At 44.7% G+C, this 27,611-nt stretch overlaps 1 protein-coding gene across 2 annotated transcripts in view; it reads left to right on the top strand.

The window, feature by feature from the left end:
* Positions 1–9,784: 9,784 nt before the first annotated feature.
* sema6bb (sema domain, transmembrane domain (TM), and cytoplasmic domain, (semaphorin) 6Bb) overlaps positions 9,785–27,611 on the top strand; it is a 130,142-nt gene continuing 112,315 nt past the window's right edge. Inside the window, exon 1 of one of the 2 annotated variants that reach the window (XM_005727051.1) lies at positions 9,785–9,838. The gene's annotated coding sequence lies outside the window, so the exon portion shown is untranslated. Of the gene's footprint in view, positions 9,839–19,492; positions 19,511–27,611 lie in introns of those variants that run through there. The other variant, XM_005727052.1, reaches the window with a different exon arrangement.

The raw sequence follows: 27,611 nt of genomic DNA, 5'->3' as shown, positions 1-27,611 counted from the left end.
CACACATTTGGTCACATGACTCGTTTTCACAGGGTTTACTGAAGCACTGTTTGCAAAGGTGAGACTCTGACCTTTGTGAAAAAGTCTCCAGTGAGGTTTGCAGTGCAATGATGCATTGATGCAGCTCCTTTGGATTCACATGCTTTTCTTAATAACGGAGCAAACTCTCGTGCCGCATGTGGCTGATCTTCTGTCTGCACCTTCACCTCACTCGTTTAGCATCCATAACTTTCATGTGGACCAATAATGCATCACTTACTATACAACAATGCTGCAAATGTGTCTTTGTGTCTTTGTGTTTCTAAGAGAATATCAAGCAGAACATACTTTTTCATTCTATTTTGTAATTAGGAAGTCTATCCATTTTTCATATATGTTAATGGGGCATTTCTTTATCCACGCAGCTTCATCTTCATTCTAACTGCGTGCAAACTCAGCTGACTGATGGAGGCTGCGAGATGAGGCATTGTACTATGAGAACGCACCAGAAGAATAGGTTAGAGAGAGTTAAATGTCAGACTGTAACTGATCGCATGTATAAAACCCACCTGACTGACTGATGATCCATATATTTATATAAAAGGTTAATAGATTTGTGCATGTAATGTCATATCATCATTAAAGCAATATTAACTTAAAGCAGAGAGTACCAGCTATTTAGCCTTTTCTTGCAGCCTTTCTTCATTTATCCCCTTACTGTGGGATATGTGTTTATATCACGTGTTAATGGGTCAGTATTATAAGCGATAAGAGACCTGATGTGTGCTGTAGGTGTCAGAGGGGCTCTCCCCGTCACAGCTGAAAGTCAGGCAGCCTGTTTCATGCAGTTAATGCAGTAAACCCTGAGAGGGCAGTGTTTACCCACGGAGTCAGCTGTTTCTGTGGCCTCACCCACACAGAGATAGACGCTTCACATTTACATCCCTAAGATCTTTCTCTTCTGCAGATGCACCACAAATCCAGAGCAGAGGGCCTATTTTGCATTAAATATTAAACAATAAAATATTTAAATATCTGCTGGGAAATGGGAATGTGGACGGCAAAGGAAGACAGACAATACTTCCTTCCATTTAAAGAACTTATTGCACGGACTGTGAGGTGATTTCTGCATAACCTTTGTACTTAGAGTGGGATTCAGACAATGCAGTGTGTTTTATCGCAGTAAGGCCAGTACAGTGACTTCCTTTGCTGGATGCTGTGTATCATCATAACAAGAACTCTATTAACTTACCCTTTTCATTTAGAGAGGATTTTCATTATTCAGGCCATTACAGTTTTCATTATGGCTCTCTGTATTTCCCCAAATGGCTGCAGTAGGCTCCAGAGAAAGGAAACTGATTACCGCTAATGTTCACATCAGATATTCATCGAACGGGACCTGTTGTAACTATGTTTGGGCCTGCTTCATTATCCAGCAGTAACAGTTCGGGTTGTGAAATCACACCAGCAGACAGGTCAAAGTCACAAAAAGCACAAAGAGACGAGAAACGTAGGCTTGTTGTCTCGACCACAGCTCTGTTACTCCTTTGCCTCTGAGTGGCCAAGCTGCTTCAGCCTCTGTTTACCTTTAAGCATAATCCATACACATGCATGCACACTCCCCTGCAATGTGAGCCCAGAAGTCTCTCATCTGTTCGTGCTTAACTCTTGACTCTGCTTCACTGGATCAGTTGATTGAGGCCAGAATTGTTCTGGAAATTGAGTAATTGAAGATTAGTAGATAACAGGAAAATCACTCATCCCTCAGAGTAATATGATCACACCACTGTCCCCACCTTGCTCTCCCCTCTCTTTCTTTTTCCTGAAGACATACCTTTCAAGATCAAAGCAATAAATTGGCAATCTGAAGAAATTTTTCATGGATGCGAGAGCAGAACCTGAAAATATTTATATAGATTTCATCTTCAGCCGCCCGTTTTTTTTTTGTAAGAGTAAATAGAAATGCCTACTCGGGCATTCATTTGGTCACAAGTGGGCATAAAATAAAACCAATAAATCGTACAAAAACCAATCCAGTGCCCAGTATTGTATATACAGTGCGATGTCGTATTGTAGCATACACATTTGAATCAAGTATTCATTGAAATTACTCCATGAAACCCGCAAAAAAATCTGTAATTTTGATAAGTTAATAACCATAAATGCTTTAAGATGTTCTGTCTCTGTTGGCGTTTTACTCACAGCATTTGGTTGAATGATTAATTGTTTCAACAAGATATCCATCACCATCAAAACACTCATGCAATAATCTGCTGTGGAGTGTAAGGAGCAGTACAGCTATTCTGTAATGAAATTCATTTCCTCTCTTCGTGTTTTCAATTCATCCACAACTCTCAGGTGTGCTGGGAGTGGATCACAACACAAGGATTTCTTACCTCCTGTTTCACCTTCTGCTCTTCACTGTCAACAGGGCTGAAATGGTAGAAATTATCCATCCATCCATTAATAGCTGACCAGCCCTGCTGGGTTTCATTTGCACCATTGAATCTTCCTGAGTCTCATTGAACCACGGAATCTTATTCCCAACATCCTGCAACAAATTTCCGGAGACCTGAAACTAAAGGTATCAGTAACATGCAACACGGCGACAAATCATCTGCAGGGTGAAAGTTGATCTGGACCTTACTACAGTCTTCCCAATAGCACATTAATAAAGCATAACCAAGCCAAAGATAATGCGTCAGAGTGTGAACTTGTCATGGTTAAAGTAATAAAGAGACAGTAAGTTGACCTTGAAGATTTCTGTGAGTACCATATTTATTATTACCATACTTTGTTGATCAGAGTAGCTCGACCTCCTTTGCATGAAGCGCTTTTTTGCTTTCTTTATTTTCCAGTGATAGATATTAAAGCTGATAGGGCAACTTTTCTGTTCACTGCTGCAAAATCAACAGTAATTTTAGCTTAGCCTAGCATAAAGACAAGGTTAAACAACTAGCTGTCAGCTAGCTGTTTAACAGCTAGCTAGTCAGCTGTAAGAAAATCTGCCTTTAAGCCCATCATAATCTTACTTATTAACATAATATTATTAACCTGTGTAACAACTACAGCAACCTTTTGGTCACTTTCTGAATAGCCAGCTAGGGCTTTGGGGAGCTAGCCTTCTGGCCCTGATGAAGAAGTTTTGTAATCTGAGCTCACGAAAAGCTAATTATCATTTTAATGCTTTTGGCACAAATGAAGCAAAAGAAGCTGAAGCTAGCCAGCTGTCAGCTTCAGTTATACATTATCTATACAAACACTGCAGTGTATTTCCCAGGTGCAGTGATTTGGTGAATCCATAGACAATAAAAAAAGATGGATGAAGCTAGTGCCATGTCGCTTAGTGGTTTTGGACTGATCGTGTTGCCCACTAGCATGTTAGTTTTTCCAAGCCAAAAGTCATCAGTTTAGTGGGTAGAGTGCTAAGTTATTGTCAGCTGATACTAGCACACCTGGTTACCACGTTCCAAACATATACTGCAAAGATTCATACTACAGTAACATCAGTTACATCAGCTAAATAGCACTAGGAGTGCTAAGAAGCAGACTAATAAGAGGCTGGAATCACAAAACAACACTGAGCAGGCCCGTATAAAGATGTGTCCTCCAAATAATAACGAGTGGTTTCATTTAGTCTGATGATATTAGACACCATCTTTACAATTATTGCTGTCTAGCTTGAGTTTTACATCATTGTTTTATCTGTTCTGAATATTACAAGAAGGTGGAGGCTGAAAATGAAAACTCACAGAGATCGTTAACTTCGAGCATTAACTTTTTCCAAGACTAACGGCCTTTAATCTTCTGAGTAAAATTGCCCAGCGAGGACAACTTAACTGGCTACAGACGTTTTATGACTGTTGTGCCTTCAGCTTAAAGAATATTGGAAAAGTGATTTGTGGGGAACCTCTAGCAGCCCTAAAAAAAAAACATAATCTAAAAGATTTGTAGCCACAGTTGGAGAACATAGGAGGAACCAGGTCACTGCATACAACATGGAAAGCAGCAAACCAAAAGACAGCTGTATCTTACGACGACCAACAGGTAGTCTCAGTCAGGCTGCACAATTTCCTCACACTGTGTTTTATGACTTGCTTTTTGAATGCCCACGGCTGTCTCTCTGGGTCTCCCCTGTTTATTTTGGAGAGCTTATTTCACCCCAGAGCCCTGACAGCGGGTCAGCTGCCACAGCGGAGGTGGTGAGGAAACACGCAACGAGCCGGCTGACCCTGAAATATTTATGCTTCTTTAGTGTTGTGATTGTATGCGTTTTGACAGGGATGGCACATTACTGTGACCTCTTCCCAAACTAAAGGCCCGATGAGCTGCTGTCTGCTCCGACTCGGTTAGGTGAGGCAAAACGCAGGATTCCACAAAACATCGATATTCCCAGCTTTTCTTCTTTTTACCTCTGTGAAAATAAAAGACACATCAGTATATTTCGGTATTGATCCCATTCTTTTTCTGTCAATTTTTGAGGTGTTTTCTTTATCCCTTTCCACAGAATTCTGCAATAATATTGTCTTCAAACCTCTTGGCAGCAAAAATGTACTTTTCTTCTCTCTTCTCTATAAACTTCTCATTTCCTCCACCTTATCACCGCCCTACTTCATCATTCAGGCTGACAGACTGATGGCTGCCTCTGCTGCCACGCTCATCTAGATTGCTCCCAACTAATTCACACCAAGATAATAAGTTTATTAACACTAGTCTATAAAACAGCATATTAAAAACAAATACAGAGATTATTAAAACTTATATATGATCATGTACCATTACAATTATTTTTATACTCAATGCAGAGCTGGCAAGTGGAATAATATATAATGGATAAAAATACGATTTAATATAAAGTGGTTGCTCATTTTGCATAGATTCATAAGCTGAGCAAACATCCTTCCATCATTTATGAAGAAGACTTGTTGTTGCTTTCAACAAAGGCTTCTTGTTCTAAACCCTTTGCTTCTCTGTTTATATATCATGCTGAGAAAACGGAGCTCCTTGCGTTGATGTTTTATATGATTTCATATGAATGTAGACGCAGTCTCACAGTGTGAATCATACTACCAAGGTCATTTTCTGCATTCTGTTCAGTGCAGCATTATAAAACGGAACAAAGGGAAAATAAAAATGAAGAAATCGGGGATATTCTATGTTTTCCATTTGTATTTGGTGATTTTAAAGAACTCCAGGTGTGAGTTGTCATTATCACACAGATTCGATTTGTCGTTTTTCATATGCTAAGTAACCAGTAACACATGGCTGCACTCCCAGTTAACTTCTTAAACCTCAGCTATCACTCAAGCAGGTCAAATACTGCAGTTTTCGCTACAAGTCAAATCTAACTGGTTTGTTTGTCGCTTTAAATGATTCATAGTTTTTTCTTATTACTAATGAATTCCTCGGGATCTTGCACATGGAAGTGCAAAACCATAAAATTCACTGTCCAGACGTGATTCAGCGGAACAGTCTGAATGACTGCTCTAAGGTTACTGGGTCTGATCACATGAGCCCTGCATGTAATCTGTGCGTCTTTGTTCGCAACTGTGTGAACCGTGTGACTACTTTGGTAAGACAGAAAATGGTCACCCTGGAGAATGAGGCTTCTTTCTTTTGCATTCACATTTCTGCTGAAAAAGAACTTAGCAGTCAAAAGCTCTCCCTGTGAAGAGTTCATCTAACTCTGGCATCAGCATATCCCCTCTTAGCTGCTTCTAACGTGCACACAGAAACACCCAAGGGGGAGGACTGTGCTGCCCTTCCCCTTTTCCCCATGTTGAAAGATTAAAAAGTGCATTCCCCATCAAAGGCTGTATTTTTTCTCCTCCTCTTTTTTTTTTTTTTTTTGCAAAGCTTTCTGGCTTTCTCATGGCAGCTCTTCTTCTTTTTATCACGCTCAGGTCTACTGCCTTCCTGCTCTGACACACCAAGTGGGATGAAAGGAAGAGGATGAACAAAACGAATATTTCTTTATTTATTTATTGTCGGCACACAAACTTTGACAGGAGATGAAACGGTATGAGTTCTTTTGTTGAACATGGCTCAAAGTTTCTGTGTCCTGAATCATTTCTATGCAAAGTAGCTGGAAACAGAATAATAGGACTAATCTGGGGATTTAAAAACAACAACAACAACAACAACAACAACAACAACAACAAAAAATAGGTTTTGGAGAGCTTTTTAATATTAGAGTAGTAGAACACCACTGCCAGCAGTAGTAAGAGGAAGTTTGTGAACGAGAGACATCATTAGATTTTCACGTTTCCCGTAGGTTAGGAGATGTTATGTTTGAAGGAGCCAGTGTTACATATCCTTGAGCGACAAAGAAAGTATGTAGACCTAATGTTCGTGGTCTCCACAGTCTCCTGAAGAACATGAGTGCTTTGAAAAAGGATGATCAAAATCTGATGAGACTTCTTTGTGATCATAATTCCATCAAGTTTAAGAAGATCACCAAGATCCCCGGGCCACGACAGAGCCACCTGCTGTGTGCTGTACCTCTGATGACGCTTCAATGAACAGTAGGTGGATCAGCTGAAGGTCCAGATGCGTCTCTCGGGTACTGTGTCAGGTCTGTGCTGGATTTTTTTAGACCTACCGTTTCTTCTTTAGTCCAGTGTCCTCAACATTTTTAAGGACACACTGCACACCATGCTCAGATAAGCCAACTTCGGTGGGGTATAGCTGTTTGAGAATCAGCCTCCACCTTTGCTGCAAAAAAGCTTTTTAATGCTGTCAGACTGTGTCTTTGAAATTTTGGGAATTTCAACTAACGAAATGGGTACAAATTATGTGTTTTTTGTGACAGGCTGCTGCTAACAAAGAGCCTTAAGATACAATTTAAAACTGGTTCTTTGCTAAGTTGTCTGTTTCGTGTAGACACGTATCAGAGTGCAGTGCATAACCTTTGAAAGACTTTAGAAAGCCTGGAGAACTATTGCTCAAGACAACTTTAAAAGATGACAAGAAAGTCTGACATCTTGGAAGCCAGATATAAAAAAAAACCCAGTTCAGTTTAATGTGGTCTGGGTTGTGCTGATACCAAGTAGCTTATGAAGGTTAATACAAGCAGTAGTTAGCACCAATGAATGTTATTCTGACGTTTTATTGACTCGATGACTCTTCTTGTGTTAATATTTATTAAATCTGATTTTGCTGTATCTTCAGTATTTAAGTAAAAGCTGTCCAACTGTGATGTGGGTGGAGAATCAGGGTCACACACGTGCATATCCACACATGTACTGCATGCACTCTGAGGAGTGTACACAAGGACACGGGCATTTTAAATCCTTGTGGAATGAAGGTTTTTCCTCTATTTGACTCTGTGAAGTCACTTGGCCACTCATCTCAGGTACTCAAATTGCTGCACTGACTGCATGTTGTTAGTTCAGGTCCTTATAGACACATGAGACATGCAGGCTTGCAGGAGACAGGATGGAAGAAAAAATCGGAGAGATTGAGGAGAACTCATCATTATTCCAGTGTTGGAAACCGTGTCTGCCTGAGTAATGATACCGCTGTCGAAGAGGTGTCCTCTGTTGTAACCGCAGTCAACCTGTACAAAGACATTCAGCAACTCTCTTGTGGAGAACACAAACAAGTTTCAAGTTTTAATTGCAGAAGCTACAAAGTCACAGACGGCACGGGATGATAAAGTAAGCAGGATAAATAATGTTAATAAGTATTACAGTGCTGGGGCAAGCAAATTCTGGCTGTGCAAATGAAGATAAGAAAAAACAAAAAACCAAACAAGCAAAGCAAAGTCCTACAATACTGTGAAAGTCACAGAACGCAAGTGGATTTAGAAAAGGGATAAAAAAACTAAAAAACTAGTATTGCTTACATAAAGTAACAGAGATGATGAAATCTTTATTACAGTTTATCTTAATCTGAATGGCTATTTGACTATCTCCCTCATAGGAGAGGCTCTGCTGTGTGATCAGCAGCTTGTATGAAGGCTGTCAGAGCACTTGCAGTAGATTTATTAAGATGCTAAAGAGAGTGAGCTACACACATGAGCCTTCGAGCCTGCGAAAGTCATTATTTCAGCAATTAATTATTCATGAATGAAAGCTTAAAAGTAGCTTTGGCTCCAAGCAATTTCACTGAAAGGTCCAGTAGGTTTAAACTCCTTTAACTTAACACAGCAACAGCACTGCCGGCTCTCACCGCTCCCTTTCAAAGTCCTGCTTGTTTATATCAGTGTCACTTGAACAAACAAAACTGGTTACACATTCATTTCAAACACAAACCCCAAATTGTGCTGAGGAACAATTAGATTTGACTGGAGGCTTATTGAGATTTAATGAGACGGAATTATTCCTCTATTGTGTTAATTTAGGCTCAGTGAGAAGATGCAAATACAGAAAGAGCTTAAACTCAGCGTGGAAACTGTTCAAAGTTGCTGAATGCTTTTCTGGAATTACAGTGAGCAGCACTTTTAGGAATTGTTATTAAAATTGTTTCCACTTGAAAAAGTTTTTTTTTTTTTTTTTTTTAAATAGAAAACAACTTTCTTTTCATAGGGGATGATTTCATTTTTGCATTTTAATGTCTTTCAGCTGTTTGTTTCGAGGTTTAAATGTGGTGAATTTCGCGCATGTTGGGGATAGATGACACTGGGACACTGTGTGATCAACATGCATCCTCGGGTAGGCTATTTGGATCCGCTTTATTGCTCCCTGGAAGCCTATTTCAGGTACTTTCCACACTGCTCCACAGAGAGGAGAGCAATAAATGCTCATCTTTATCAGGAAACGGCTTTGAATCGGCCTCGTTGTTTCATCTTAACGTCAGCACAGTAAGCGGAACCGTGAGGAACTTCTCCAAACCTTCTGTTGTTTGTGTTTCAGAATAAAGGTCTCTTGGAGTAAAGAACGGCGGGCTCTGTCAGGTGCGTGCCTCAGGTTGAGTTTGAAGTCGTGCCTAGCGCCACTAATCAGTCATCACTTTGCCACCGTGAAACTGAGTTAACACTGAGCTGACTGTAGGAGCGCGCATGCCCCAAACAGCTGCCTGACTTTGATGTTCGGAGGCTTTGGGCTTGCCTCACCGTTTAAGCCCAATTAGTCATTAATCAATTCCATTCCACTCGCTGCATGATTCTGCTTCAGGTTTTGGCTCTAACAGGCTCAGTGCCGGAGATGCTGTAGCTCACACTGCCGCTAGAAGAAACGCCGAGGTCTTCCGACTCCACCGGAGCTCCAGAGTGCCGCTCACGGAGCGGAACTGTTCGCGATCAGCGGATGAATGGGACTTTGCGCTGGACCCCGAGCCCGGCTTTGCGCGAAGGTGTGGCGCACAGGCGGTGAGGAAAAGTCCTTTCTTTCTCTGAGAGGCGCGGAGGAGAGCGCACTGCTGTGAGGACGCGAGGCTGAGAGCGGCAGATGTCAGTCCCAAACGCCGCAGCTGCTGTGCCACTGTGCCGGACGCCCGTTGTCGCTTTCTCCTGTTCGTCACCCACTGCTCCCAGCGCGTCCACGTCCCTTGGGGGGAGATTTCGGACGGCTGTGAGGGAGTGCTGCTGCAGACACTAACGGGGAATGCCATGTGTCGCCGCGCGACATAGGAGCTCTTTGTGGGCTGTTCTGCACCGTGGACAGGTGGTGCCCCGTGTGTGTGTGTCCGTGTGTGCGCTCACACTAGCAGGGGGTTCGGACAGTTGTCTGGGGGATGTCAGGCCAGCGTACGAGATCAGCGTTTGCCAGAGACAGGTGCGGCAGGGAGGAGTAGTTTCCAAAGCCCTCCACCGGATCTGGTAACGCAGTAACGAGCTCGCTCTCGGATATTTTGTACCCAGTGAGGAGACACAACGGACTCGCGCTGCTTTCACTCTTCTTGTCCCTGATAGTGAGAGGTAAGTGGACCGAGCTGTCCGGTGTGGAGGTGAGGTGTGGTGCGCTTTTGTGGCGCTTTGACGCCAAAAAGCGCTTTTCTGGGGAAAATGATTATAGGAAGAAATGTACTCATCAGAACCGAGCCGACCCACAGGACCGGGCTAACCTGGTCTCTGTGCATCAGCGCTACAGTCGCTCTCACTGTACAAATATCATACTGCGTAGCTTGCAGCTACGCACAAAACAGGCGGATTTCTGCTGCCCGCAGCCCGAAGGCGCTTCACCTTCCATCCATCGGTGTGGATTTTCATCGTTAAGGTTTGACTAATTGCATCGTGATGAGGTGTCAGTGCAGCTCAGTCAAACAGGTTCTCCCGGAGGGTTCATTGTGAATTCTTGATTTATCCTCTTTGACTCTGGCGTAAGGCTCAATTACAAAACATCATTTCCAAACCCAGAGTTGCAGAACAGTGGACGCACAGTGAACCCGATTGGTCAGACGGCCCCTCTCTGTGAACTGGTTTGTTTGTGCAGTGAGTGGGATTTGTGTGATTGCATGTTATCTGCTGCTGGTCTGTTCTGAAGTCCTACCCGCTGGGCCCCTAATGTCCACCACTCCTGCCTTCAAGCTCTGTCATCTCCCCCCCCCCCTCCCTCTGCAGTAGCTGCTGTCTTTACAGTACATTGGGCTAGTTGGCTGGATAGTATCAGAATCACATTTTTGCTTTTGTGCAAGGACCACTACTTCTCAGTAGCTGGCTCCTGGTATCTTGAAGTTCTCCCATTTGGGGGCAGTGTTTTTGTTGCGGTCCCTGTTTCAAATTCAAATTGCTTTTCAGCTTCCTTTTGTCCAAAGCTGAGGTTTGTGGACTGGAAAGTGCAGTCCCCAAGGGTCGAGGCATTCCTATAATAAGCACTGGTGTAAGTGAGGGGAGAGAAGAATAAGAGAGACATCTTGAAAGAGTGAGACAGTGCCCCCGGACCAGTGTGAGGGTAGGCACAGCTAAGAGAATACCAGCACCTCCACTAACCTTTCTGTCGCTACCTTGTCAATCAGCCTTCGAGGACAAGAGCCTCTTTAATTCCTCTTCCTCGAGTCCGGGCTGTCACCCACTCTGACAGCCAGGGCTTGGGGTTGCTGCCGCAGGATGCACACAGTTCCTCTGTCCCTGCTGCTCACATCCTGCTGCACCAGTCTGTTTCAGACCTTTCTTAAGGGATATACAAGTTTGTGGCGAAAAGGACGCAGAGATGATCGTGAACTGGAAACCTTCTAATGTGTCGAGGCATCTTTGACGTGACAGAGTGGGAGCTGTCCTCTTTTTCTCAAGTGCTGACATCCCTTTTAAGGCCCATCACACAATCAGTAATTACAAGACAAATGCTATCACAGGAAATTAATAAACAGGCGGCAGAGGAAATACCGCTGTGATAGGATCTGTAATGGATACAGGTTTTATTTGTTTGGAAGCCATGGACCAAACACCCTGTGAGAGTTTAGGAGAGAAGCATTGTGACGTGTTTATGGAAAAACTGATCAAAATTTAGGTTGTTAACAAGATTGAGGAATGAAAATTATTAAGAGACAGACATTAGAGCTTCCGACAGATAAGGCTAATATAACCGTAAGCATTACTGAAAAAGAAATTAGATTGAACTCGTTAACAGCTTCACAAAAGTGACTTTTGATGGGATTCATAATGAGCTACCTGAGCAGAGCTGAATCCGAGGAGTTTGTGCATGCAGTGAAGGGGGGATAAATGCTTCCTCACTCAGTATATAAATAACTAGACAGTAGGAAGCATTGCTCCTTCCAAGAGAAATGACTCAGTGGGGGACAAGATAGCACAAAGAATTATAAAAGGCAAACATAAGGAAAGCGATTGATGAAATGGTGTGCCTGATGTTGGAGCTGATGTCCTGAGCACTAAAAGTGATTAGTGGAAAAACCCCAACAGAAGAAAAAGTAATAGATCCGAGTTAGATCCAAACGTAGGAGCAGGATTTTTTTTGTCAATGGAGAACTCGGATAACAAGGCTAAATGAAACGAGGCAGGGGGTTAGACTGTTCCAAGGTCCCAGTGCTGATGTCAGTTTTTGGCGGCGTTTTCTCCTCGAAGCTTAACAAACCGCTCACTGGAGCTTGGCTAATCCCTGGCTAGCAGTGCCCAGTGATTTATTATAAAGTTAGCTAATTTAAGGAGATCTGCAATATCCCACCATGCACGCATGCCCTCGACAGATCCACCGCGGTCTGGAGTCGGAATCGCAATTTAGTTATGAGAATTGTTTGTGTGTGTGTGTGCAGGTCAAAGAGGGAGGCAGAATGAGAGTTTGTCTATGTCTGTCAAAGAGAAACACAAGGACCAGTGTTCTTCATATTGTGTCTGCCTTCCTGTGTATGGACTTTGTGAGGGCATGTGTGTGAGTCAGTTTGTCTGAGCCCTATACAAGTGTGATTCAGCACTGTCCAGCCTGGCTTGAATGGGTGCCCTGTTTGTGCCTCATTTCTGACACCAACAGCCGCTCTGCACCCCTTGCTTCGGGGCAAGTGTTGCACCCTGTGTGCTAAAATAACAGGTGCCTTTATGCAGTGACTTAATCCCTCTTCTGCACCTTCCTCCAGCACCCCGCCGGGGGGGTTACGTCACCTGTGAGACTGGGTCTGCTCCAGCATAGAAATCAAAAACATAGATTAGTCAGACAAAGCGTTGTTTTCCAGATTGGCTGAGGAAAATGTTACGGCATTAAGTCTTACCTCATCAAGGTTTTATTTTTACATTCATTCCATCTGACTGCAGAAAGAAATTTGTAGAAACCTGAAATCTGTGATTAGAAACTAGGATTTGAAAAGCCTTCTTAGACCTCCTTACTGCCAGGGTTTCTTCTTGTTCTTCTGCATCTATTATCTGTTCTTTAAAGGGCACAGATGATTATCCGTGTGCACCATCACGATGAGGGCTACCTGTTTAAAAAAAAACCAAAACAACACCAAGCCATTTTTCTCGAATGATATTGATAACCAGTTCCAGGCATTGCCCTCTCCCAGATAGTAAAGACCTGCAGTGATACTGGGAATACTCCGGTTGGTTAGACAGTGGTGCTGTTTTCTGATGTCAGGTTTCATAAACTGAATAAATAATCCAGATCGTGTCATCAGGTTTGTTTGGGCTGTCATACATCTTCTTGGGTTTTTGCCAGCCTAGCAGAACTATTCGAAGCATCCTTCGAGGGAGCAAAGCTCTCACCACCTACATCAATCCAGTGTGAGCCTGACAGATGAAATAAGACGAAATACTATTGAGCTGCACGGTCCGGGGGGCTCATGCTAAACCCGGCACCCAGGTCTCTTTTTCTTCTTCCTTTCTCTTCAGAGTACCCCCCCCCCCCCCCCCCCCCCCCCCCCCCCCCCCCCCCCCCCCCCCCCTCATTACCTCTCGTCACCCCCTCCTCCCCCTCTCGCTCTTAAGTCTCCTTTGGACCTTGATGTCAAGGCCTCTCAGGCAGTGTGGTCTCTGTCTGCAGGCTGTCAGGGCAGGGACACTGCCCACTGGGACCCTGAATGGGACAAATTGACCGTAACAATGTTCCCACTTAGCATGTGGAGCTGGAGAAAGAGAAGGTGAAAAGAAGGGACTGATGATTGAGGGGCAGGCCAGCAACCGGGGAGGGAGAAAGTGGGGGTGAAGGCAGGAGGTGTATGAATTGAAAACTTATATTTAATCATGCTGCTCGTATTTTGAAAATCCACACACACACACACACACACACACACACACACACACACACACACACACACACACACACACACACACACACACACACACATTGCTTTGCTTGTTGTTATTTGCCCAAGGCTACTGCTGGAGTTGCCATAGCAGCAGGATAAACACATCTGCTTGTGACCCTGCGAGCGCACGCACACACACACACACACACACACACACACACACACACACACACACACACACACACCTCATTCTCAGTGCCCAGCTGCCTTTCATGGGTTGGGGGTTTGTCAAGGCTGGCAGTTTGATCTGCACTAAGGTGTTACCACTGCCTCACAAAGGGTCAAAGATCATCCAGCCCCCCCATTAAAATGCAATAAGACCCACAGCCCAATGGGACCACCACCGCCATTTAATCACACACCGCTGCTCACTCATCATCTGCTCTCTCCCTTTTATCTTTTAATCACTTGTTTTTCCAGCCCCGTCTTCCTTTCGCTCTCATCTCCCCGTCTTCACGTCTCTTATGCATCCAGTGCAAATAAGCCGAGGCAGCCAGAGTAGATGAGTGTTCAAAGAAGTGAAGCTCGATAGAGTCAATAATAAGCGGTTTTTCAGTGTTCTTTGAAAAGTCTGCCTCGTATAGCCGCTCTCATCTGCAGCCGCGAGCCAGTTTCTCCTCAGAATTTGTAAAGTCTTAATTTCAGGATTTTTCCCGTGCCCTTTAGCTGTGACAGAATGTCCCCGAGAAGAAGTCTGAGTGGGATCGTGTTGTGTAAGCCTGAGGTTGTGCAGTATGGCAGCAACAAAGAATGCAGCAGCTATCACTACAGGCCAAGTGGCTGCTGAATGAAGATGCTTCCCATTGCAAAGCTGCCATCCCATACAGGCTTATTGTATCTCCAAAGGGAGTGTGTGTGTGTGTGTGTGTGTGTGTGTGTGTGTGTGTACATGCAAATGGTTCTGAGCCAAAGCATCTCCGTAATTATGACAAATGGCAACAGCCAGTGTGTGTGTGTGTTTTTTCCTGTTTGTGAATAAGGTACGAGCAGCAGATTCTTTCATTATCTGCAACAGTGAGAAAGAGACACTGTCACATGTAAACTGTAAACCGAACCAGGAGCGATCCAGGACTGAAAGACGAGGCAGACAGACGCGATGAAGATGGACACCGGTGTTTGCTTCCCCGATGCAAATAAACAATTTGTGTGTGTGTGTGAGCTCAGTGTTTTCCACAGCCTTTTTGCATTCATATCTTTTGGGGACATCTAATTGACATAATGCTTTCCCTAGCCCCTTACCCTAACCATGCAAAATGAAACCCTAAACCTAACCATAACCCAATTGTAATCCTGTCACTAAAACCACACTTTGAGTCTCAAAAATGCCTTCAAACTTGTGGGGACCATGATTTTGGTTTCCATAAGTATAGTAAACTTCCAATTTTTGGTCCCCACGAAGACATGAATACACACTCTTTGGGTTACTCTCACACTCCTGACATCTCTGTGTCAACAGAGCCTCCTTTTTTTTAAGCAAGAGAAGAAACTAATGAGGGTCTCTGGTCCCAAATACAACACGACCAGCCGACTGAGACTCCCACTCAGAAACGAGCCTCCACAGGCCCAAAGCAAAGAGCACCACATTCAGTGCCAGCAGCGATGCCGCAATTATATTATTTTTCTTCTCTGATGTGATAAAAATAGCAACACTCATTTCTATAATAGCATTCACAGACACATGTTGTACACCTCCTTGGCTAGATCTCCCTTGTTAGGTTGCTATGATAACGAAGAGCATAACTAATAAGGCACAGTTTAACAACTGTGCGGTTGCAGACACGGTGAAGAGGATGCCGGTCACACACATCCTGAATCATTTCCCGCATCGGCACAGCGTGAATCTGAAAAAAGCGTGCCCTGCGGGCCGGGCTGGTATTATCCCACTGCTGTTTTATGGCTGATTCATTTCTTTGGGGAACTTCCAGCCCAAATGACTTTATCTGGTTGTTTTATGGCTGCGGAGGAAGAGCAAAAATAAAATCAGTGTTCTCACGTCGGCATTGTCTGAGTCTGCTGCTGACAGAGTTGTTTACGGCTGTTGTTGCTGCAGCTTTTTTGTTTTGTTTTGTTTTTTTGCTCGTGTTGCTCCGGTCTCTCCAGCATCGCGGTTTTAAGTTTCTGACTGTACTCTTTAAAAAAACAAAAAAGTTAACGTCTCGTTGTGCTGCCAAGCTGCCACTTGTTTTGTGCTTTGAGGTAATTAACAGCTTAATGTGCTCGGTGACCTGAGGGAATCAGTCATGCTGAAAAAACAAAAAGAAAACTATGGCTCGCTGGCACCGGGCGGAGGGCAGTTGGCGAGGTGGAGGGGACGGAGCAGAGACTGTGACCTGCTGTCTCTCCTCGCTCAGTAATGGTGAAATGAAGAGAGAGCGGGGAGTGAGTGAGGCAGGGCAGGGTATGGTTTATGGATGGAGCTGCACTGCAAGGTATGTGGGGAAGCTGGGGAGGTGGAAAACAGTTGAAGGGTCTTGAGAGGAGGCTTGTTCAGCCTGTGTTGCTCTTGGAAAGTGGAGGCAAAGTGGGTCCTTCAACATACTTGCCTAAATTAATGGCTCAGAAGCACCAATTAATGTACAGCCTCGCTGTGGGTCTCTGCTGTGCTGAATCAAAGAGGTCTTGCTGTGCGGTGCGTCTGCTCGTCTCCCAACCGTCATGCATGTGTGCACGTGCTCACAAACACCCCCACGCAGTGGAGATTTTGGCCAAGGAAGTCGATCCAATGAGGGAGAGATGAGATGAAAGCTTCACACAGAGCTAACAAAGCTGAATGTCAAGGTTAAAGAACAAAAAGGATGATGATTTGGGGCTTTGTTAATAAGTGCTGAAAAGATCAAGGCAAGGTCGAGTTGGATGTCTCGGATGAGAAGAGCTGAAATAAGGAGTGGAGGCGGGATGAGGACAGAAATCGCAGAATCAGACTGGGACCCATCTGGAGGCAACAGGTCTGATGACAGCAGGCGGGTCCTCGATCCAAGCGTCCCAGCCGTGTGAGACAGCCAGGACGAGAGCCAGGGTCTCCCCTCGTCCAAGACCCCCGGAGACTCGGCCCGTCCACCGGCAATCTGTCCCCTGGTACTTAACCACTTGAGCGTGACAGAGAGGCATGTTTGTTATGATGGGTTATGGATTACAATTGTTCCAGCTGAAAGTGGATGGTTGATTACACGGTATTAGCCACCGCTGTCAGAGATGAGTGGATTCTGTGGGGATGGTAGACGGTCTGTATACCGAGGAGTTATGTGGAAAATGATTTATGGATTTAAGCTTTTTCACAGCAAATCTGTTAATGCAGTAGTCTTGGTCGGAATTCATTAACATTCATTTCGCTTGATATGAGAAGCAGTGACAATAGCAGTAACAAACCAATAAGCCACAAAAGCAAAATAATTGATATCCTACACACATAACACCTCCTTCTAAAGCCTGCGTGCTACAATGGAGCTGATGATTGGCAACGGCTCTATGCCGGGTTTCTCTGCAGTTGCTGTGCATTCAGAATACCATAGCTAGCGTGCACACAGTAGCTAGTGGGTCATTTGTATTTGCATGTAAATGTTTTTCACCCCTTGGCTTTGCTGGTGAGGCAATCAGAATGGGGCTCTGTCTGCATCACTTAGAGGGAGGCTGCAGTGACTGACTGTGACATTCAGAGCTCAGGCCGGGCTTCAGCATTTACTTTCATTTGCTTGTTCACTCAAACGTTCGTTTCTGTGGGAAGGCAAGGGCAGAAGACGAGAAGGGGTGGCTTTTAAGAAAAATGTTGATGCAATATCCAGTCAGTAGATCCTTTAGTCCATGATCATGTTCTCATTATTCATAGCTTGATTTTTCTCTAAACCTCCAAATTGGACCGTGTCATCCTGAATCCTCCTACCTCATCATCACACTCAGGGGGGGCCTGAGCTTGGACCCTTTCTTTGTCCCGTATGGCGCCACCGAGATATACACTCGCAAGATTTCTGTCTCGGTAGGACCAACGTGACACACAACCACACACGCACGCAAGCACGCACACCTCCTACATGCCGACGATGGGTACATGTGCGAATGCATGTCCGCACTACGGAGGAGTGTTTGTGCTCGACTCACGCAGCACGTCTCGGGACTTGGCAGTCCGTCAGGCATCTCTCAGCCTCTGTCATTAAATGATGCACGGCCCTGTAGGTCCTTTAGGTTTGGCTAGCTTGGATTCTCGGGTTGCCGAGCGAGGCTCGCAGGCAGAAGAGACACCGACAGACGAGAACAGCGAGGAAGGAACGGATGTGTGGGTGAATGAGTTTGAGCAGGAAAGAAATGAATGGGTGAATAAATGAGTTCCCCCGCTGCTACTCATTTGTGTATTTATGCCACAAACGTGTCCAATAAACACAGTATTTAAACATGTCTGTTACGATGACCGCAACGTTCCCCGGTTCAGTTTGTTCGCTCTGCTGTATCGATTTTGCGTCTTTGTCTGAGAATGCGAGTCTGTCTCTGAAAGCCTGGGAAATGTTGCTCTATATAGACACAGAATAAACAAAGAAAACATTTACATAGTTTTCCAGTTTATGCTCATGTGTGTTTGATGTCACACTTCAAACATTTCTCTAATCCTACTGTTTGATATTTGAGCCCACATTTGTTTCTGTCTCTTCCTTTTACAATTACGTGATGTTAGTGTGGCAGAAAACATTGGATTTTTGCTGCCGTTATGTGCTCTTTCCTTATAAATGCAGTCGCAGTACTTCTTCACTAAAGCTGAAATGTTGAAGTGTTGGTTCTAATTCGATAACGTGGCCGCTGTCTTCTTGTTTAAGGCTCTGGGTGTATTGATTCTGACAAAGCTCCACTTCAGTAACTCCTAAAACAACTGCTCTTTTTGACCTCGCCTTACCTGGCAACATCATCACCATGGTGCCTTGACATCCTGTTGTGTGCATCAACACGCAGCCTACTTGTTACCTGCTGTGGCTGCTCTAACCTTTTCAACAATTATCTGCTTGCTTCTTATAAATAGCCTCGCTTGTTCTGTTTCATTTCAAAACCAGCCACGCTCTCATCTGGCTTTCTGCAGCAGCAGCACAGAGAAACTTGATACCAGAGTTTAAACCGAAGCAATAAACAAGACAGAAAATGCCCGAGCTCCAGCTCTGCAGGCCTGAGATATGTCATGTAGCATGCAACATTAAGAGCGTTGCAACAGAGGAAAAGCTTCCACGTTGTTGGTGTAACAGCAAGAAAAACAGAGCAAAATGATCCGAATCATTATAAAACAGGCAGCCAGTGAGTTCCCTCCTGGATCCACCTCCTGCCTCCTCAGCATTCCTTTCATTTGTAACGCGATTTTTCTTTCTCTTCAATTTTTCTGTTATTGATGAGTCTCAGTGAGTGTGTCTTTAATTGCTCAAGCCCGAGGGTGCGAGCCGAGTGCTTAGTTACAGAAACACTGGTGAGCGCTGCTCCTGCCAAATGTTAAAGATGGCACTTATCCTTGAGTGAGGTTTTAGTTTTTATCGCTTGCCTGCCGGACAGCACCGTTTTGAGCATTTAGTCTTTATTTTTATTTACTCTCTTTTTCTCTGGGCTTGGCTCGTGCCGCTCCACCTGGCACCGGGATCCTCTCTGCGGCCACAAAAGTGCTGTGGCTTTGAAGCTCTGCAGGGCTGAGGCCGTAATGGGAGGACGGCTCCAGGCTATAATGCCCGGATAGCTCCGGGGCTCCAGTGTTTGCTCCCTGGTTCGGATTTCTGTCCCCTTTCATGACACAAGGCTTTAAAGACATGTTGACCAATTATGGTCTGGCTTGTTATCTACTTTTCCTCATCACCTCCAAACTTGGTTTGATTCAGCTCTGACATCAAAGGTGAAGTTGACAGATGCAGCAATATGGATCGTAACAGCATAAAATGATGCCAGAGTGGTAAGTACATGACAGCGTTGTTGTTATTGTCACTCTCTGGAGCTTTATTCAAGGCAGAAATAACAACTGCTTGACACTTGGTATTTATGGCTGTCTTTTCTTTTAATTGGGTGCATTATGTTCATTTCCTTTGCAGCTTTTCAAATCTAATCAGAAGGCTAATTTACTGTCTTCCGGGCTTTAGCCAGCTGTCTCCCAGCATAGACATTTTCCCCCTTCTTCCATCTTTTCCTCTTCTGTGTGTGTCTCCATTGTTCCTTCGGCTCATTTTTGCAGTCAAAGTGAGCGTGAGTGTGTGAGAGTAGGTGGGTAGGTTAATATGATAGGGTCCCCTGCTTTGTCTGGCAATAACACAACAAGGCAAGTAAAAATGTGAAGAGAATTAGTCGTCTGACAGGTCTGAGTCACCACACAGCTGAGAAGAGCAAGCCACTGTGAGCACCTTAATGAATGTAATAACACTCCTCTGCTATAACGGCTCTCTATGTGGAGCGCGCACACACACACACACACACACACACACACACACACACACACACACACACACACACTTTAGGCACCTGGCCTCTTATTCATACATTAGTACGTAAACAAAATTCCCAAAAAGCAAAACGAGGAAGCCGATTACGTTCTCCGCTCTCACGTCTGCCTGTGTTTTGTGATCCGTCACAGCTCAGCGTTTTCTTGCTATTGTCAAGTTCGCTCCCCGCTGCTGATAAGGAGTAATTGCAAGTGCAGCAGTTGACTTGCTTCTTCCTTGAGAGTTACCATCCAGGATGAAGCAGGCTTTGAGACACTTTTTGTCTACATCGGTATCTTTGTCGAGAGGTGGGGAGATTTCGTTTGCATCTGATAATCCCTTTTCACTCCTGAAATTAGTTTCTCTCTCTTGAGGGGAGCACGCAGAAGCAAAATTACAAATTAGCGAGGATTACAAATGTAAAAGTGTGAATCAGAGCAGATAGGGAAATGAGTTGGGTGTGTGTGTATGTGTGTTTCTCTGTGTGTATTTGTGCAAGTGGTTTCTCTGCCAACAGTCAAGGACTCTAGCTGGGATACTCACCTGATTAAAAATGAATAGATCCCTGGATGGTGGAATCAGGAGGAGGGGAGGGGGGAATGTGGAGTGGCAGCCGGAGGACTCTTTAGTCATCACACACACACACACACACACACACACACACACACATATACACAAGGTTGGCTCAGTGGCTCATTAATACACCTTAGCACCACCGGCTCCAGCAGGCAGCTAGCCAAATTCTGAAAAAAACGTTGAGACGCTGCCACCGAAGGCCGCCCTTTGCTGGGTGGAGGGATAGACCGAGGCCACTGGCAGGTTTCAGGTATCACTCATTAGTACCCAGGCAGAAACTAATGAAGAGCCTGGAGAGACACAATGACACAGACAGAGAGAGAACGAGACACAGTTCCTGAAACGTCAACATGAGCGCGAGCACTCGTGCGCTCGCCGACACAACCGTTTTCACCGAGGAGTCGATATTCGGTTAGACTCGAAGGTTAAGGAGTGCCCGTGCAAGTGAACACGGTGATAAATCTCAAAGCAGAACACAGAGTCGTCGCTGTATTTTGGTGAACTAGTTCTCTTTCATCACCAAGTGCCAGGGGACGCAGACACACAGGGGAGGCTAGTAATAGAAATAACCTCAAGCTTTGCTCGTAAACACATCTCGTGTTTTTAGGCGTGTCCCAGACCTCCGTCCACCTCCCTCAGCAGCCCGCATCAGTGTGATTAAGGAAACAACACTGATTTTATCACAGCACTCTCAGAGCTAAAGTACCTTTATGTATTCAGAGTACAGGTACACGGTGTTGTGATCGTCAGGCGTTCAGAGGTTGCTCGTTTTTAAGGCTGTGCGGCCAAGGCAACCGGTTTCTCCTCCAAACCCTCCTGAGACTCTAATTCTTGTGCATCTCATTAACGTGACCGATTGCGCACTTGGAAAGAGCGGGCCATGGTTTTGGAGTAACGAGGCAAAGCGTTTGCTGGCACACGAGTGTGAAAAATCAGAATGCCCACTCACATTGAGTCATTTTTGTCTTAGATCATCCCGACGGCTGCAAGGAGCCCTTTGACATCTCATTCTGTGTCAGAAATGGATTCCCATCTTATTTAGATGGCGACTGAGCCCGTGTGGACGGATTTGTGTGTCCCTCTGCCTGCTCGTTGTTTCGGTTTCTCCGTGCTCGTGACGGTTATGGTGTCGTAGGTTTTAATGCATTAATTACCATCTTAATTAAAAGCATTCTTCATACAGAGTTCAGTGAATTTAACTGAAATGACCACAGAGAACATCCACAAAACCCTATGTGAGATCATGTACATATTCTGTACACAGATACTCAGATTCAGAGATTTTTGGGAGGACAAGCAGAGTTATCCTAGTAGCAGGCTGTTTTTATTGTCTATGTTTGTGAGATGGGTCAAAAGAATAAAATACCCCACACAGTCCAAAAAGGGGAAAAAAGAGAAAACGCCATATTTATAAGTAGAAAATGACTTTCTTGGTGTTGTGAATCCACTAAGTGGTGTCCCTGAATGGGTGAAAAAAGCAATAAGATTTAACGTACCGTATACGGCATTTTTGTTATAATTAGATGTGCTGAGACTGTTTAAAATGCAGGCAGGCTTCAGAGGGAAGGAAAGCACAAACCCTCAGAGCCATCGCTGCTGTTTCATTACAGCTGGAACACAACATACTGCGAAGAGGAAACGAAGACTGAAATTCTCACCCTGACCAGTGTTTTATCCACAAATATATAGTTTCAACTGTTATTTATCTTTTATGTAAACTACTGCAAATTCCTACCATTACTGTACTCTTAACATAGAACAGAGATCCTATCATTCGAGGGCCGGCTTTATTTATAGAGCATTGGACAAATTTAGGAGCAAGAGTCAAGTTTATTCTTTAAATGTCAGAACCCCCCCCCCCTCCCTCGCTAACCCACCTGAAATGTTACAGCCAAGGAAAGACAAAGAAAGCTGCATTAGAGAGACTTGGTGTTTGTATTAAACAGCATCAGCAGTTAAATCATTCCCTGAAGGGGGTGAGTGAAACTAGCCAGAGTGTCAGCCTTCAAAAATCTGTTATTCCAGGAGAATTGAGAGAATGGGCCAGGATCTCCTGCTAATGTAATGGTGTGTGTCAGAATGTGAAATTCAGCCTGGCACTTTAACTGGGCAGTAATAGAGTTTCTGCCTAAAACGGGTCGTGCCTTTTGTGAGAGGCCTCGATAATATCAGATCAGGCTTAAGGCTCCAACCCTCTCATGGACAACCCATTGAAATCAGGGCATAATTATATGGCCTCTGCACAACCTCCACCTACACACAGCTGCAAAAAGACCGGACCTCAGGAAGCTTAAATTGATAAAAACGTTATAATTAGATGACGAGTTGCATAAGCTGCTTTTATAATGGGATATTCTTACAAACGGCACACAGACTCGATTATACTGTAAGAATTAAGATCAGCGACAAGCAGCAACTAAACCTTTAGTTAACTAGAATTCATAATTTAAATTTTCTGAATGTTTTTAATATGTTTATGATGGAAATACTAAAAAATCATTTCAGTTGAGTTTCTATGATGTCTTTTAGCTGGTTGTGCCAGTGCCTCACCCACCCCTCGCGCTCCTCTCAGCACATTTATGGTCCTGGATTGTTGTTTGCTTGTGTGGCTCTCCAGCCGTATTATGAGAATTCAACCAGTGCACAGAAGCTATAAAGTCACACTTAGTCTGAGTACTCAAAAACGCCAGCAGCATGCTGCCTGTCGAATGAAAGAAGCACAGACAATGGCTGCATGAGACAGCGTTCATTGTCTTTAACACTCGGTTTCTCATCAAACGCTGAGCTGACATCGCCTCAAAGAAGAGCAAAAGTGGCCCGCGTGATTGGTTGTTACGTATAATTTCAACCCACCCCCCAAGTGCCAGCAGTCGATGGCAACATGTAGCTGTGCATCAGCTCCGAGTAGAAGTAACAATGCAGTACCATGCTGAGCCAAAACCAGCAGTACCACTGGATGTGGAAAATTTTAACTAAGCTGTTGTTTGGTTCATGTCGGGAGGATGTGAGTCATCCCAGGTCTGATACACCAGTCCTCCGGTTTCAGTGTGTTTTGTCTCCATCCTGCACGACTGACCTGACAGTGTGACAGGAGGTGATGGCTTCACTGTTCCACTGAAAGTACAGGCTCAGTGTCAGTGAATGTGCCCTCACTTATGACTGTGGGAGTTCAACTGGAAGAAGACCAGTAAAGCCAGAGAAGCCTTGTTCCTCTCCAGAGTGATCTTTGTGCAAATCTGAAGACCAGGAGAAGCAAAACACTTGTTTTTGTCTCTCAGTGCGTGCACTGTGTATGAGCTGGAGTGTCTAACTGACCTGGAACCCTCTCCTCTCCTCCCTCTCCTCTCCCACAATTCCTTCTTGTTCTCTCTGTGGGCGTCAGCTGGGGTACAAAAAAGGAGAAGGGCCTGGGCCACTTCCAAAATGATTTCCATTGCTGCATAAGTGCGTTTGGAAGAATGCAGCTTGGTGCATGCCAGGAAAAGAAAGAAATAAATGACCCTAGAGCGAGAGCTCGAAGTGGGCCAATCGAAGTTTGGTCAGAGGAAGAGCGTGGCTGCCTCTTGCCAAGGCCCAGCAGGGCAAATTGAAGAATTTGAAGCAGTGGAGAACAGCATGATGTAGTGAAGGAGAAAAGCCCGAGTAAGTGGGAAAGATTGCTGGAGTTTAGACGAAGGCCAAGCCCAGTTACAGTAGAGCTTTGAGTAGCAGGCCACGAAATTAGCACAGAGGAGAGGAGAAAGAAGATAAAGGCGCCAAAATACCGATATTCAGCAGAACTAAAGGAAGCAACATCAATGTGTGTGAGGGACGGAGAGAACAGGAGCTAAGGGGAAAGCCACGTCCCCCCTTTGTATGTTTGTAATCGTTTCAGCCTGTGCATGTTCTCGTTCCCCTGTTGCTTCTGCAATTATCATCACAAGACCAGGGGCGCTTTCCCTGAAGTTAGAGTGTCTGAGACACTTGGGTGGCTTGATAGAGTTTGACACCTAGCGGCGACAGGGCCTAGAGACACCACTTAGTTAATTAACCAAGAAGACTGAGAGTGATTCTCTGGGCTGATAAACAGGAATTAGGTGAACGTGTTCTCCCCCCCATGGGAGAAACTCTGGAGAGAAAAATCCTGCAGGTAGTTTCAGGCTGTTTGCTTTTCTCCCAGCAACAAAGGCTGGGAATCTTATCGACACTGAAAGGCGGGAGGGAAATTTTTTACGGAAAGATGAGAAGTCTGCCTTATCAAGAGCCGATTCTTTGACTTCATGTTTCTGCATATTTTCTGTCATTTGTGGGGATTTCGTCGCCACGCTTTGCATTTATAGACACTCCCTGTGGCTTTGGGCTGTTGTAGTCGCTCCTCCGCAATGCAATTCCTGAGAGAAATATACACACTGGTGTTTAGGTGCATGTCTCCCTGCCTGTGAGGCTGTTTTTATGCAACAAGGCGGCTGACGAGCGCAGCAAATAGACGACACAGGAGCTTGGGCAGACAAAGCGTGCTGGGTTCTCGTAAACTGATGGTGGAAACGATTAACATCCACACCTTCCCCAAACGAACCCCAACTGCTTCCCCACCGCCTCATTTATTCTCGCTTTCAGTCTGCGGGCCTCATTTTCACTCGGGAAGGAAGGCGGTGCGTAATTGTTTTAAAAGCAACACTTTGTCTCAATCTTTTTAACATTTTTTTCCCATCGTAATTAGTATCTTAATTTTTCATGGCAATTTTCTCAAATTCATGTCTCCTCCTTGTGCCATTCTACCTTGTGTGTTTTATCCGCCCCACTGTCTGCCTGTCTTGTCTCTTTTTTTACAGCTGTATTTTCTGAGCAATGTCCTGTGGTTTTGGGGAGACAGATAATGCCATGTGGGGGGAGGTTAGTGCTGTGTCACTGCTGACTCCAGCACACACGCTGCAGACTGTGCAGACATCCCGTGACCTCTTATCCCTTCACGGCTGCACACAATTGGCCTTCCTGGTGCCATACATCGCCGACTCCCCGTGCCCTGACATTTTAGCTTTGCCCTCCTATTTGCCCCGTCTCTTCTTGTCCATCCGTTTCTGCCGCAGTGCCTCTTTCACATAGTTAGCTTGTGCTTAGCTTTAAGCCTATGCGCTTCCACCCTTTTTTAATCACTTCCTGTGCACTTTGCATTGTTCTCCATATTTATTCCCCCTTATTTAACCTATTCACTCGCCCACGCTCGGTGCGTTTTTGCCACCACGGCTCAATTGCGTCTTAAATCATGAGATTTTCACCTCGTGCTTGCCTGACTGCCGTGTATGTCTGCTGATCTAAACATTTTCCTTTATTAGACAGGGTGTTGTTAGGTTAGCTGTGCAAATTGGCCTTATAGAAAAGGAGGCTGTATTGTTCATTAAGCTGCCATGTCAGTAATAGCTACCTTGCGCTGGCTTTTGTTCCCCTCAGAAGTAATTGTTACCAAGGAGATTAAGCAATGATATTACAAGGGTGAGGGCATGGGCGTGTCATCCGTCAGCCATCTCTGAGTGCGTCAATAGAATAAAATGGATCTGCTGTAAAGCATAATGTGGCATTTTCTGAAGCGTCAGTGTTGCTTGCAGGTAAAGTGAAACAGATCATGTTTCAGGTTTTTGAATTTGACTGTTAAAGATGTGATTACTGGGGTTTCCATGCTTTCCTCGACTCTGTACTGATTTTGTCTCATTCCACATATAAAAGGGGGTTTTTCCTTCCCACTGTCGCCAAATAAGTGGGGTCTTTACCTTACAACATAAAGCAGTTTGAGGTGACTGTTGCTGGGATTTGGTGCTATATAAATAACAGCGAGTGAATTGGAGTGAAAACCTTTTAATCCTGGGAAACTTTTGGGGAAAAAAAGAAAGAAATGCTGTGACTTTATTTTTGCTTTCACAACAAGGTCAGCTTTGAAGAAGGAAAAATTTAGATTTCACTGCAAACACAAATGTGCAAAGAAACACAACCACCACCCACAGCGCCTAGACTCGGCTTTCTCCTCACACACAGCTTCCTCCTTCACTCCGCCTTTAGCTTTTCTTGCTGTCAGTTGTATATTAAAGTGGCATAAAACAGAGCACAAAGCAGGTCCCGAGTGCCCGGGTGCTTGAATAGCTTGATTTTAATTCTCAGGGAGACATAGTGTCTTGGCCTGCCAAGTGCAGACAGATCACAGCCTGGCCCCACCTCTTTAAAGCAGTCTACTGTACACAGTGTCCACTGATAATGACATATACTCTGCATCCAACAGATTCAAGTCTTTTCACTTCTCCTCCGTCACTCTGAGCCGACTCGCTTTAGAGGCCGGCTCTGAAAAACGCATTTAGAAATGTGCCGTGCCTCTCGCTCTTTCTGACACAAAAACACACGAAACCAAAACGTGACATATCTGCGTACCGCAGCGAGGCTTCGGTTAATTATCACTACACTCTGAGGTGAAAAGAAAAGGGACAGACAAAGATGCCGTGTGACTATTTGCCCCTCTGCCGATCTCATTTAACTCTGCGTCGCCTCACGAACGCGTCAGAGCATCTGCTGATGGCACCCTGCCCTCTCCGTGGGAGATGAGAGCGGCTGGCAGAGGGTGCTTCACTGCAGGGCTCCTTTTCTATTCGCTGGGCATCTATCACATCCCCACTTAAGTCCCAGTGCAATTTACAGTTGAAATGCAAACACTCCAGCTGTGGGGAGTTTGACAGGATGTGAGTGCTTTTAAATACGGCCCCTTTTCTTTATTAAACACCACTCAGGTGAGACAAAGACATAAACAGCCGCTCACAGAGCTGGAATAAGTTCACTTTCGAGTGTTTTTATTATGTGAATTTCCTGCACTAGTTTGGCTTATTCGTGGCTCAGCAACTTAAGCCTCCATTAGCCACCCAGCTAGTTACTGAAAGCAGGCCATTATCTGGGAAGAGCCGCTAACAATAGATGATTTCTTGCAGCACATATTTACAGTCTAACTCTGTAATTGATTTTTATGTAGGCAGTTATGTTGACTCTTCCTGA

The sequence above is a fragment of the Pundamilia nyererei genome, unplaced genomic scaffold, assembly GCF_000239375.1.
Source record: "Pundamilia nyererei isolate P.nyererei 1_Seehausen unplaced genomic scaffold, PunNye1.0 scaffold00023, whole genome shotgun sequence".
NCBI classification, from domain to species: domain Eukaryota; kingdom Metazoa; phylum Chordata; class Actinopteri; order Cichliformes; family Cichlidae; genus Pundamilia; species Pundamilia nyererei.
Note: the sequence above shows the minus strand (reverse complement) of the source record. Positions and strands in the feature narration are given on the sequence as shown.